At 43.6% G+C, this 14945-nt stretch overlaps 1 long non-coding RNA gene across 1 annotated transcript; it reads left to right on the plus strand.

Annotated features, from left to right (window-relative positions):
• Positions 1-235: 235 nt before the first annotated feature.
• Positions 236-2629, plus strand: LOC124045134. The gene is made up of 3 exons (XR_006840793.1): positions 236-499; positions 2125-2164; positions 2248-2629. It is a non-coding gene; the product is annotated as an uncharacterized LOC124045134 (long non-coding RNA).
• The last annotated feature ends 12316 nt before the right edge of the window (positions 2630-14945 follow it).

Here is a 14945-nt window from a genome sequence, read left to right on the forward strand (position 1 = left end):
ACAGGTAGAACTATTGTTTTATTGGGCAGTAGGCCTAGGCCAATGATAGGCTACTACTCTAATTGCGCTTCACCATCATCGTACAAATAAATAAAAAAACACCGTGTACAGTACAGACTGGTAAAATGGCTACATTTTAACGTGTGACAGTTCCAAACGTATTTAAACATGCGTCAAAAGCATGTGATTCCAGACGACGCGCCATTACGTTTTTGTACAGCAGCCAATCCAAAAGCAGGGGTGTGTGAGAAGGCGTGGTTTGAATGGGGCGCTCTGGAAAATTCGATGGATTAACTGGTTTTAAAAGGAAACGTCTTGAAATAAAGGATCCAGGGACCAATGCCAGGATCATGTATTGTTGTCCAGAATGTCTACAGGACTTGCTATATGTGCGACATAGGTGAGTCCTTTCTGGCCAAGAGGAATGAAGCATGGATCATCATCACACACCACCATGGCTGCAGCCTACTGTCATCGTCAACGTCCCAGGTTATCACAGGTGACATTTTTTAAAATGTTTACATGTAGATAATCAGGAAATAATTGCTCACATTTGTATTGCGCACTCCAAAATGTCTGGGTAACTCTTCTATAGTCTCCAAGCAGTTCCTGTTTCTAATATTTTATTCACGTTCATAGACGAGTCAGTATTGACGTGTAGGCTATGGGGTTATGAAACAATTGTTACGAAATATTTTTACAGTACGAATAAGCTACTGCGTACAAATGTATGATCGCATAGTAAACATGTGGGTTTTTACAAGGGACTAGTTCAATAAACGAATTGAAGACAGGATGGTGGGGAGGGTACCGTAACAGTAAAAAAAAAGGATGCTGCGAGAGAAGGGATAAGGGCTTGGCGCCTTGGAGAATGTTGCGTAGTTCTATTAACCTGCATGGTCCGTATTTCTTTGAGCATCTTATGATGCTGCTTCTCAATGCTGAGTGGCATAGCAAGTTGCGTTATATTTTGGATTGAGGTCAATTTACACCGTTTATATTATAAGGAATGTATACTATACAAAGAGATCTGCAGAACTTCAAAACAGATGTAGATATTAATAATGTTATTATTAATGTTCATTGAAAGTACGTGAGATGCGCACTTATTATTTCTGATTTAAACAACAACAACACAAACATTACTCTTGTTGGACGATGGGTGTCGCTGTTCTGCAGCTTAGATGAACATACATAATCATTATTTTTTCAATACTGAACGTGGACAATGAACGGTATCGACTCATCGTCAATGTATCTGATTTTTCCACTTTAAATTATTTTACCTTTACATGGAAATCGCTTGACTAGTGAAACATTTACAGCAGTATTTCAATTGGAGTTCAATAAAATCAGTGATATTCCTTTTCCCCCCAGAGCAGCGTTTCCCAAACATGTTCCTGGGGCCTTCCAGGGGTGCATGTTTTGGTTTTTGCACAGCTGATTCAAATTATCAAAGCTTGATGATGAGTTGATTATTTGAATCAGCTGTGTAGGGCTAGGGAAAAATCCAAAATGCAGGCCTTGGGGCTGAGTTTGGGAAACCCTGGTCCAGAGGTCAGGTTTATGAGGCTGGCTGGCACATCCATCTGCTGTGTGTGCGGGTGTGTGTGCGGGTGTGTGTGCGCACGCTCACATGTGTGGGAGATAATGACGACGGCTCTCGTGACATCAAGGCCTCAAATCCTCAAGAGTAAAAAGTGACGTCAGTGGATGCCAGCCCACGCAATGTTGATCTTATTATCTCCACTATACAGAGATCTCTTTTTAATGGTGTGCAGATGTGGGTGGATTAAATCAATTACCTTTATCAAAGTCAGGATCGGAGTCAGGATTCAATGGATTAAGATAACGGCTGTGATGATCATGCTATCAAAACACTGATATGGATACAAAGGGGGTCGAAAAGGTAACAAGCGGAGCTCCAAGTATCATCGCTATGTAGGCATGGGCTAGATCATCAATCTACTCCTGTTATTATCGGATGCACGGGGAGCGTGTGTTTACTGTGCAAGAATGTACACGTGTATAGAGCTGCGTAGGCCATATCCTGACATGAAGTGTTGAATGCAGTTTCATTGCGTACATATTCATCCACATACCATTACATTTCTTATCTTTCAGTAGACCAAAGGTGACACGGCGTGGGCAGTCCAAATGATAGGTAAGTATACACACAACATGATAATGATAAATACCAGTTTTCTGAGTGTGCCAACTGCTGAGCCATATGATGTTATATTTCAGGGATGGATGGCGAAGGCTGTTTCCCATACAGCAACTACAACAGCAGCCATCCAGACCAGGGCACGTACCTTCCCTGGGAGGGAGATTAGGGTTTAGGAAGTGGAGCAGGCCTTTGAGATGACATGGCTAAAATGAACCCCGTGCCTAGTGAATGCATGGTATAAATAGCTGACGGGAAGATCTCCAGGTTGCATGCATCATTCGTGACTGCACGTTACTATAAACACTGTCAACAAACATTGCCCGGCCATTGTAAACATGACACAGATTGGGATTTTTCTTGATATGATGACTAGTAGTGGTGTACTAGTAAACTATGTCATGCTTACTGGGCTTTCGATGTACACAAAGATTTACAGTAAAGGCAACAATATGAAGCATATTTGAATCGGATTGGTCTTATAGATATTTTTGAAACAGTATTTATGTCTACTGAAGTGTTGATCTTGGTATAGTATCTTGTAGCACATGTATCAGGGGCGGATCCTGGCTTTAACCCAGTCCACTGGTAAACCCTCACACCATGAGCCTACTGCTTCTGTTCCACATGTCTTATGTTGTGCTGGGTTGTTTAGTCTGGGGATCTACTGACTGAGAGGAGACCAGATCGCCACCTCTCTTGTCAATGCTCCTGCATGTACCATATCTCCTCAGAGAACACACGCTTTAATCAGACAGATCCCTTACATCTCCTTGCTGCTGGCAGAGAGAGAAGCGGTGCGGAGATAAACGCTGATTATTTTACCGATAAGACTCCTTCCCACCATGGTAAGATGAACCCAAGGAGTGAATGCTGAAGTGAACACTCTCCCTCTCTTTCTCTCTATCTGAACCTGAAATGGGTCAATGCAACATACTGTCCTTACAATATGTAATTGACTGTATCGTTAAACTGTTCCTTAAGCTGTTCCTTGACATCCATTTTATTATCACGTTATTACGGTATCGTCGTCATCCAAGTCAAAAAGTTGCCTATTCAATGTTCAGTCCAGTTGTGTCGGATGGGGTCAAACGGGAAAGAAATCAAGTTACTTTACTCTTAGTGGTCTCTAAAACAAACGCTTCCTTTACAGCCCAGATAACAAAAGTTAGTTTCTAGTCCGCGAGAGCTGTAAGACAGACATGTTGTGGTAAGCCTTGTGGTGCGTAGCTAAACCTAACGACGGTTCTCCAGCCCTGCCTATGTCTGCTGGTTAGGGCTTCTCATTGTAATTCTCCAGCCATAGCGAACACCAGACACTTCCCACAATAACAGAAAGTGTGATCGTCACCACAGGCGAAATTGGACGATGATTACAGGACTTTCTTTCAAACGGTACACGTTGAACATCACATTTCCTCGGTCGTCTTCTGCTGCACCAATTGATCCCGTGATGGCATTAGGTCTGTTTTTGAATATTGATATTATAATATCTTGGATGGTTCCTTGGCCCCCTCCACTCCTAAAAACAAGATGCTCCTGTATTTAAGAGGCTTTTATGTACCTCTCTGTTCTTTTTTTCTTTTTTTTTTTGCTTGATGTGCCTTTTAAAACAAGTGGCTAGTCAGGTGACCAAGGAGAGGAGGCTCGTCTCTGTCAGCTTAGCTCTCAGCTGAGAGAGAGAGAGAGAGAGACCCAAATTGAAAGGGGACACGGGGGAAAATGGGGACACAGGACACAGGATCCGTTACAGTCAGAGAGAAATGGGTGGATAGAGTGGGAGGTGGCAACAAGGTCTCTTTAACTGCAGCCCCAGCTAGCTGTGCTCAGCTGTCTGCTTGGCAGTCAGCAGTGTGCTGCTGGGTTGAGTTCTTCAAGAAGCTGCTGCCTGCGTTGGTGCGTGTAGCCACAATAGTAGCAGCCGAGAGAGCCCTGAAAATGAGTGCTGCGTCACACCGATCAAGGAAGAGAAATAGAGAGTGATTGTAAACCGGTGTGGCGTGCTGTTTGTGTGTGTGGTCTGATCTGTTGGTGCATATCTGTGTCCGTGCAAAACTAGCTGTCGGGAAGAGCAATTCTGCTGTTGCCACAAGATGAAAATAGAGTGTGCGTGTGTGTCTGAGGGAGGCAGGGAGAGAAGGCTGAAGAGAGGGGGGGAGAGAGGGAGTGACTGGGGGGGGGGGGAGTCAGAGAGCGAGAGATTTTGGATTAGTTGCTACGTCACTTTTTCACGTCGAGGGGGAGAAACAGAAGCTAAGATAATAGAAGCCCGCAGTCATCCAGTTTTCTACCTGAGAGTTGGACGCAATGGTTACGGCGAGAACCCCTGCCTCCTCAGCCTCATCCGTAGTGCTTGTTACCAGCTTCTCCCTCAGCCACTACATCTGTGTAGTAGTTAGGCAGGGATCGTCAGAGAAGACTTCCAACATGGATGCTGAAGATGTGACAGTTAGTTTGTGTGGGTGTTTGGTGTTTTGATGGCATTGTGAGGTCGGAGTAGGGGGTGGGAAGGGGTGAGGCGCAGGGGTTATCGAAAGAACGTTCTGGAAGGTTCGTAATGTCAAGACGATGCACGTTGGGGAGCATGTTCAGAGAATTATCGAGGTAATCGAATATTGCTATTATATGATTACATATATACTAATACATGATTACATACATTATTACGTAGATATAGATATGTGTGATGTGTTGTCTGCCCTTATACAAAACCACATAGTAACCGGTATGGAGCTAATCTGCAATCATTTTCTTCCATAGTACCTCCTATAAGGTACGAACCAGGCGATACAGTTTGTTTGTATTGCTATTCAGCATATTTGTGTGTTTTTACCTTCAACTTGTTGTGATTAACTATTCATAGGGTCGAAGGCAGGAAGGAGGATGAGTGAACCGGGAATCAAGTAAACCCGGAATCAAGTAAACCTGGGCTTATTTTGTTATTAGGGAATCCAACAGGAAACCTATTTGGACCTTTATTTTGTGGCAGACCAATATTTTCTTGTGATTTGTTTTCAGTCTCTAGGGCCACTGGCTGGGATTTAGTGGAAACCCTCCCTGAGGCATTTGTTTCTGCGTAGTTAGTGGAGACCGAAACAGAGGTGGTGACGCAGTCCTCCACTGAGCTGTACCTCTATGACAGCATGGCTGGACTTGTGTTTTTCTCTCCCCCAAGTAGCTCTCCCTCTTGTTCTTTCTCTCTCTCTCTCCCTCTTGTTCTCTCTATCTCTGGGAGGGGGAGGGAGGGAGGGGGAGGGAGGGCAGCAAATAGGGTCTAAATGTCATGGCTCGAGTTCAGAGAGAGAAAGAGAGAGAGAAAGAGAGGGAGAGAAAGAGGGAGGGAGACAGAGACAGTGAGAAGGAGAAATGTTTTACCTTGCTCTCTTGGTAACTCTGCACTGGCAGCTCTCCAGTTCACATTGACTAGACTTCCTGAAGCTGCTGCATCACAGGCCCCAGTGCCAGAGCTGGCCTCCCATTGGGTGGGAGGAGCTCCCTAGACACTGCTGGTAGCACAATGCTATTGGACGGGCACAAGGGAGCAGGTGGAGGACAGCTTCTGATTGATGGAGAAGTAGTGTTATTGTGTATGGAGTTTTCTTTCTTTTTTTAAAAGATGTTGTATAAGTTCTATAGGGGTTCTAATGAAATGTGTACAGTTACAGTATATGGTTTTGTTTTTACATTATTGTTTCTATTCGGCGGCACATGTGGCTGTATCGTTTGTTCTATTCTGAAAGGAGTGGAAACATTATGTGCACTGTAGGTACACACATGAGTGTGTATCTGTTTGCTAGTTTCCAGTAATGTCTTGTTTAAATCTGTTCTCACAGTCTGATTGGTTTGTGTTCTGTGTTGCTGACATTGATCAGCTCCTGTCTGTTTCCTGTGACACTGGGGGCCAACCACAGTCCACTTCCTGCTCTGTCCAGCTTCCCCTTCCCTTCCCAGATGAGCCAGCTTCTCAAGTCTCTTAATAGTGTTTGTTTGGTTGCTGTAGTACGGTTACAGTCCCTGAGACTGAGGGTTCTCTGAGCTGGCATTCTGTGATGTCACAAACCTGCCACATTGGCCATTTCTAAATTGATGGAAGAACAACTGTTTGCCAAGGGTCTGCATTGCAGCTGCTGCTGCTGCAGTTGGCACCACTCTTTCGCTCTCAGGAACACTCAAGCGTGCACACACACTCGGTTTTTACGAAACGAAGGCAATACACACGCTCAAACACACACACTGAGTCTCTTACGCAGACGGCCCTCATCTCGGGGGTTGAGGGTGCTACATCCCGGTGGCACCCCATGGGGAATCATTTCTGATGAATGAGGATGCAACAGGAGAGGGTTAGCCTGCCAGTGTGTGATAGGGGCACACACAGAAAGTAATTAAAAGGGCACAGGGAGGACACCCATACTTGTGTGTGTCCCCAGCACACGCTGGCGTGTGTGTGTGTGTGTGTTGCGTGTGTGTTATGTGCATGCGTGGCACTTTCTTTTCACATTAATAGGTCACGTGATGCTTCTTTTTTAATTGATATCTATTATCACTTAGTCATGGTAGAATGATTTGATCCTGAATGGGTTAATAGTCACTTCAGGGTGTAATATAATATTACTCCTACGCATGTGTTCAAACCCCCTGTAATGGGCTGTTTGGATCGGGTCTACACAGATTAAGACCACCTTAGTGAGAAAATAATAACATTGGTTTAGGCTTTAGGCTATATTCTGTACATCTGGCTTATACTTTGGGTTTAATTTAGTTTTGAAGGGTGTTTCTTGATCAGGGTGAACTGGCTAGATTGATTATATTGAATATAATGCTGTTGAAAATGTATTTAAGCAAATATACCCCCCCCCCCAAAAGTCAAGTCCATCTCGGCAGGCCAGTGCTGTCTGTGTTGTTTTGGACTGCACATGGAAAGGCTCCTGTCCCTTTAACTCTTTTATGAACATTACACAACAGGTCCAGAGAACACAGGCAACAAACAACCCAAAAAAGAAATCTGCCTGCCAGGGTAGGGTTGAGCCAGGGAGGAACCAGACACCCTGACCTGTCACGGTGGCCAATGAAAATAAACACTGAGTTCCCTTGACTCACTTGACTCTCCAGTCTGTCTATAGGTCAGGTTGATAAGAGCTCTAGGGTGCCAGGGTCTTTGCTCTTCCTCTCATTGTGGAAATCAAAGTAAATATGCATATTTGAAATTGAAAGAAAAAAACAGGTAGGGAATATTTTGGCAGGAGCCTTACATCCCCGACCCTCTTTTAATCAGATAAAGTACAAGGAGTGTTTGTGGGGGGAAAATAAGGGGGGTTAGGACGGAGGAGGGATGAAAACGAGGGAAAATAAAAACAGATTAAGATGGGGGGTAGGACCGAGGAGGGATGATGGAGCTGAGAGAATAGAACAGAGAGAGTTAGACGTTGAATTACATAGAGTGTTGAAGGGGATTTGGGGAGAGAGGTTAGGCAGTTTTGTATTTCGCCGAGCTAATCATTTGGCACCACTCTAAGTCAGTGAGTTGGCCACTGCCTAATACCACGCCCTTACATTGTGCCTGCGTCATGGTTCTCTCCCTGACCGAATCTACCTGAACACTTCCTCAGTGTTCTCCATAATGGCAGTAGTAGAGAGCTGTGAGTGTGAATACCACACCACTGTGAGGAAAGGCGAGGGGACCGAAGTCAAACGTCCAGCCAGCATCTGTCTCTGTCTTCAGGGCTGCAGGTAAAACTGTAGATTTTAAAAAATATATATATATGTTGACTTGGTATGTGTTGTGGAGTGTTGCTCCGCTCCAAGCATGACTGCTTTGTTTGGATCAAGTTTCAGGTTTGCTAGGAGGGAGTATGTGTGGTGTTCTCGCAATGGTTTTACATGTCTCTCTCTTTCTATCTGTTAGTGATGGGAGAAAAAAAATCGATACAGTTTCATATCGGAATATTGTTTTTTGACCATACTGTATTCCGTATCATTTTGACAATATCGCAATATTATTTTTGCGCTAGTTGGCTGTACCTGCACCAAAACTCCAGTATTTTTCCTTCTTCACTTGTTCTCCATCTTCTTTTTAAATAGGAGCAAATTCGTTATCAGCACTTTTATTTCCATGATCAAAAAATGTGTTTTCTCGTGGCTCTCTCTTGTCCCTCTGCAGCAGACATATGGTGAGCAATATGAGCAATGTTTGGAACATCAAATCACAATAAAATCACAGTATCGAATCGCAATACGTATAGAATTAGTAGGTGTACCCAAACCTTTGACTGGTACTATATATATATATATATATATATATATATATATATACTGCTCAAAAAAATAAAGGGAACACTAAAATAACACATTCTAGATCTGAATGAATGAAATATTCTTATTAAATACTTTTTTCTTTACATAGTTGAATGTGCTGACAACAAAATCGCACAAAAATTATCAATGGAAATCAAATTTATCAACCCATGGAGGTCTGGATTTGGAGTCACACTCACAATTAAGGTGGAAAACCACACTACAGGCTGATCCAACTTTGATGCAATGTCCTTAAAACAAGTCAAAATGAGGCTCAGTAGTGTGTGTGGCCTCCACGTGCCTGTATGACCTCCCTACAACACCTGGGTATGCTCCTGATGAGGTGGCGGATGGTCTCCTGAGGGATCTCCTCCCAGACCTGGACTAAAGCATCCGCCAACTTCTGGACAGTCTGTGGTGCAATGTGGCGTTGGTGGATGGAGTGAGACATGATGTCCAAGATGTGCTCAATTGGATTCAGGTCTGGGGAATGGGCGGGCCAGTCCATAGCATCAATGCCTTCCTCTTGCAGGAACTGCTGACACACTCCAGCCACATGAGGTCTAGCATTGTCTTGCATTAGGAGGAACCCAGGGCCAACCGCACCAGCATATGGTCTCACAAGGGGTCTGAGGATCTCATCTCGGTGCCTAATGGCAGTCAGGCTACCTCCAAAGAAATGCCACCCCACACCATGACTGACCCACCGCCAAACCGGTCATGCTGGAGGATGTTGCAGGCAGCAGAACATTCTCCACGGCGTCTCCAGACTCTGGCACGTCTATCACGTGCTCAGTGTGAACCTGCTTTCATCTGTGAAGAGCACAAGGGCGCCAGTGGCGAATTTGCCAATCTTGGTGTTCTCTGGCAAATGCCAAACGTCCTGCATGGTGTTGGGCTGTTAGCACAACCCCCATCTGTGGACGTCGGGCCCTCATATACCACCCTCATTGAGTCTGTTTCTGGCCGTTTGAGCAGACACATGCACATTTGTGGCCTGCTGGAGGTCATTTTGCAGGGCTCTGGCAGTGCTCCTCCTTGCACAAAGGCGGAGGTAGCAGTCTTGCTGCTGGGCTGTTGCCCTACTACGGCCTCCACGTCTCCTGATGTACTGGCCTGTCTCCTGGTAGTGCCTCCATGCTCTGGACACTACGCTGACAGACACAGCAAACCTTCTTGCCACAGCTCGCATTGATGTGCCATCCTGGATGAGCTGCACTACCTGAGCCACTTGTGTGGGTTGTAGACTCCGTCTCATGCTACCACTAGAGTGAAAGCACAGCCAGCATTCAAAAGTGACCAAAACATCAACCAGGAAGCATAGGAACTGAGAAGTGGTCTGTGGTCCCCACCCGCAGAACCACTCCTTTATTGGGGGTGTCTTGCTAATTGCCTATAATTTCCACCTATTATCTATTCCATTTGCACAACATCATGTGAAATGTATTGTCAATCAGTGTTGCTTCCTAAGTGGACATTTTGATTTCACAGAAGTGTGATTTGACTTGGAGTTACATTGTGTTGTTTAAGAGTTCCCTTTTATTTTTTTGAGCAGTGTATTATACAGTGTTTTTCTTTATTTTTACTGTTTTCTACATTGTAGAATAATAGTGAAGACATCCAAACTATGAAATAACACATATGGGATCATGTAGCAACCAAAAAAGTGTTAAACGAATCAAAATACATTTTATATTTGAGATTCTTCAAAGTAGCCACCCTTTGCCTTGATGACAGCTTTGCACACTCTCTCAACATTCTTCACCTGGAATTTGGCATTATCTCAACCAGCTTCACCTGGAATGCTTTTCCGAAAGTCTTGAAGGAGTTCCCCACATATACTGAACACTGCTTTTCCTTCCAAACCATCTCATTTGTGTTGAGGTCAGGTGATTGTGGAGGCCAGGTCATCTGATGCCCTTACACAGCCTGGAGGTGTGTTGGGTCATTGTCCTGTTGAAAAACAAATGATAGTCCCACTAAGCGCAAACCAGATGGGATGGCATATCGCTGCAGAATGCTGTGGTGGCCATGCTGGTTAAGTGTGCCTTGAATTCTAAATAAATCACAGTGTCACCAACAAAGCACCCCCACAGCATCACACCTCCTCCTCCATGCTTCACGGTGGGAACCACACATGCGGAGATCATTTGTTCACCTACTTTGCGTCTCACAAAGACACAGCGTTTGGTACCAAAAATCGCAAATTTAGACTCATCAGACCAAAGGACAGATTTCCACCTGTCTAATGTCCATTGCTCGTGTTTCTTGGCCCAAGCAAGAATCTTCTTCTTATTGGTGTCCTTTAGTAATGTTTTTTTTTTGCAGCAATTTGACCATGAAGGCCTGATTCACGCAGTCTCCTCTGAACAGTTGAGATGTGTCTGTTACTTGAAATCTGTGACTCATTTATTTGGGCTGCAATTTGGCTGGTAACTCTAATGAATTTATCCTCTGCGGCAGAGGTAACTCTGGGTCTTCCTTTCCTGTGACGGTCCTCATGAGAGCCAGTTTCATCACAGCGCTTGATGGTTTTTGTGACTGCACTGGAAGAAACTTTAAAAGTTCTTGAAATTTTCCAGATTGACTGACCTTCATGTTTTTAAAAGTAATGATGGTCTGTCGTTTCTCTTTGCTTATTTGAGCTGTTCTTGCCATAATATGGTCTTTTACCAAATAGGGCAATCTTCTGTATACCACCCCTACCTTTTCACGACAAAACTGATGGGCTCAAACGCATTAAGAAGGAAAGAAATTCCACAAATTAACTTTTAACAAGGCACACCTGTTAATTGAAATGCATTCCAGGTGACTACCTCATTAAGCTGGTTGAGAAAATGCCAAGAGTATGCAAAGCTGCCATCAAGGCAAAGGGTGGCTACTTTGAAGAACCTCACAAATGAAATGTATTGTGATTTGTTTAAAACTTTGTTGGTTATTTCATAGTTTTGATGTTTTCACTATTATTCTGCAATGTATAAAATACTCAAAGTAAAGAAAATCCCTGAAATGAGTAGGTGTGCAAACTTTTGACTGGCACTGTTTATATATATATATATATATGTGTGTGTTTTGTACTTTACTCATTTGTAGTTATATTTTATTTTGTGTGACTTTCTTCTGGCAGCTATTTTAAAGATGGGTCAGAATGTGTGTTTTTGTAGTAATAATATATATATATATATATTATGGCCAAAAGTATGTGGACATGCCTTCAGCTTTTATCCCATCCCATTTCCAGTGGGTCAGAAGTTTACATGCACTCAATTAGTATTTGGTAGAATTGCCTTTAAATTGTTTAACTTGGGTCAAACGTTTTGGGTAGCCTTCCACAAGCTTCCCACAATAATTTGGGTGAATTTTGGCCAATTTCTCCTGACAGAGCTGGTGTAACTGAGTCAGGTTTGTAGGCCTCCTTGCTCGCACATGCTTTTTCAGTTCTGCCCACACATTTTATATAGGATTGAGGTCAGGGCTTTGTGATGGCCACTCCAATACCTTGACTTTGTTGTCCTTAAGCCAGTTTGCCTTCTTTCCTTCATGATGTCATGTATTTTGGGAAGTGCACCAGTCCTTCCTGCAGCAAAGCACCACCACAACTTTCTGCCACCCCTGTGCTTCACAGTTGGGATGGTGTTCTTCGGCTTGCAAGCCGCCCCTATTTTTCCTCCAAACATAACGATGGTCATTATGGCCAAACAGTTCTATTTTTGTTTCATCAGACCAGAGGAAAGGACGATCGTTGTCCCCATGTGCAGTTGCAAACCGTAGTCTGGATTTTTTATGGCGGTTTTGAAGCAGTGGCTTCTTCCTTGCTGAGTGGCCTTTTAGGTTATTATTATTTTAGGCTCAAAGAGATTACAAATTGGAAGGACAGGTTGGAATTCACAGATATTTGGAGCCTTCAAGAACCTGGATATCCAGCTAGTCGTATATATTTTTTATGTTTTATTTTTTTAATTTTCTATGGTACCAAAAGTGAAAGTATGGATTTGAGGATCGAATGCGATCAGACCATCAGTTTATAGCAGCCCTCTGTGTAATTATAACAGACTTTCCACGAGGGTGGGGATATTGGAAATTTAACCAGGATTTATTGACTGACACTACTTTCTTTACAAAAACTGGGGAATTCAGAACAGGCTTTTTTCTTGAACAAAATCTCACCAAAGAAGGATTTGAATGAGGAGGTCAAATACTGTATTTTCTCTGGTCAAGTTCCTCCAAGCTCACTTGATGATAAGTTTTGTGATGTCCTTCTCCCAAAACATCATGTTAAACTATCTGTGACACAAAAAATGATTGTGAAGGCCTAAATTACACATGGCAAACAAACTATGGTTGGCGTTGATTCCTTTCCATTCCAATATAGATATGTCAAACTTTATGAACTACTGAAAGATCCATTACTGTCATGTTTGAATTACTCATATAAATGGCAATCTGTCATACACACAAAAATACAGACTGATCTTTCTTCTACTGAAGCAGAAGCTAGGGGGCAATACAAAGACCCAGTCTCTTAAAAATAAATTGGAGGCCCCTCACAAAATATTGGCAAAATGTATTGCTGAGAACATTGAATTGTCAAGAGACATAAAACAAGGTTGCCCTCTGTCACCATACCTATTTCTTAGGGGCAAAAAATGGAGGGATTAGAGACAGAAGTATCAATGTATGCCAATAATTTAAATTCTCTTGAGTCCTCAATCTTCAACCTTGAATGGCCTCATTGAGGACCTGGATAATTTCTCCAGTTTATCTTGATTAAAACTCAACTAAACTCAGGAAAAAAAAGAAACATCCCTGTTTCAGGACCCTGCCTTTCAAAGATAATTAATAAATATCCAAATACCTTCTCAGATCTTCATTGTAAAGGGTTTAAAACACTGTTTCCAATGCTTGTTCAATGAACCACAAACAATGAATGAACATGCACCTGTGGAACGGTTACGGTAGGCAATTAAGGTCACAGTTATGAAAACGTAGGACACTAAAGAGGCCTTTCTATTGACTCAGAAAAACACCAAAAGGAAGATGCCCAGGGTCCCTGCTCATCTGCGTGAAAGTGCCTTAGGCATGCTGCAAGGCGGCATGAGGACTGCAGATGTGGCCAGGGCAATAAATTGCAATGTCCGTACTGTGAGATGCCTAAGACAGCCTATTGGGAGACAGGACGCACAGCTGATCGTCCTCGCAGTGGCAGATCACGTGTAACAACACCTGCACAGGATCGGTACATCCAAACATCACACCTGCAGGACAGGTACAGGATGCAACAACAACTGCCCGGGTAACACCAGGAACACACAATCCCTCCATCAGTGTTCAGACTGTCCGCAATAGGCTGAGAGAGGCTGGACTGGCTTGCAGGCCTGTTGTAAGGCCGGTCCTCACCGGACATCACCGGCAACAACGTCGCCTATGGGCACAAACCCATTGACGAGTCGCGATTTTCTCTCACCAGGGGTGGTGGTCGGATTCACGTTTATCGTCAAAGGAATGAGCTTACACCGAGGCCTGTACTCTGGAGCGGGATCGATTTGGAGGTGGAGGGTCCGTCATGGTCTGGGGCGGTGTGTCACAGCATCATCGGACTGAGCTTGTTGTCATTGCAGGCAATCTCAACTCTGTGTGTTACAAGGAAGACATCCTCCTCCCTCATGTGGTACCCTTCCTGCAGGCTCATCCTGACATGACTCTCCAGCATGACAACGCCACCAGCCATACTGCTCGTTCTGTGAGTGATTTCCTGCAAGACAGGAATGTCAGTGTTCTGCCATGGCCAGCGAAGACCCCGGATCTCAATCCCATTGAGCACGTCCGGGACCTGTTGGACCGGAAATTGAGGGTTAGCGCCATTCCCCCCAGAAATGTCCGGGAACTTGCAGGTGCCTTGGTGGAAGAGTGGGGGTAACATCTCACAGCAAGAGAAAATCTGGTGAGGTCCATGAGGAGGAGATGCACTGCAGTACTTAATGCAGCTGGTGGAATGGTAAACCAAACAAGCATATTTATACAGCGAACATGAGTTTGGAGTGTTAAATATGATTAAACCTCTCTCTTAAAGCCTCCATTGGACCGAAATCGTGTCTAAATCCAAAGAGTTTTTCTAGCAAGGTACTAGGAGAGGTCCATCCTATGTTTAAGAGTGGGCTCTTTGCCTTTTTGCAGATTAAAACCTTACATTTTCGGTGGATTGACAATGGATCCCTGTTTAAAGTATGCTCCTTTTTTAAATGAAGTCATGCAGAGTTGGCTACAATTTCAATTTCATCCTCCAGAAAAGGCCAATCTAATATTACAGCAAATAATGGCTAAACTCCAACGTACTGATATATATATATATATATATATATATATTACAAGAAGGGTATAATATTTAGAAAGTATATTGTAAACAAGAACGGTAAGAATATGTCACACAAGGAACTAACAATAATGCATATTATCAATTAAAAATGATAACCAACTTATTATGGTGGCA

This window comes from Oncorhynchus gorbuscha, linkage group LG10 (genome assembly GCF_021184085.1).
Source record: "Oncorhynchus gorbuscha isolate QuinsamMale2020 ecotype Even-year linkage group LG10, OgorEven_v1.0, whole genome shotgun sequence".
Lineage (NCBI taxonomy): Eukaryota > Metazoa > Chordata > Actinopteri > Salmoniformes > Salmonidae > Oncorhynchus > Oncorhynchus gorbuscha.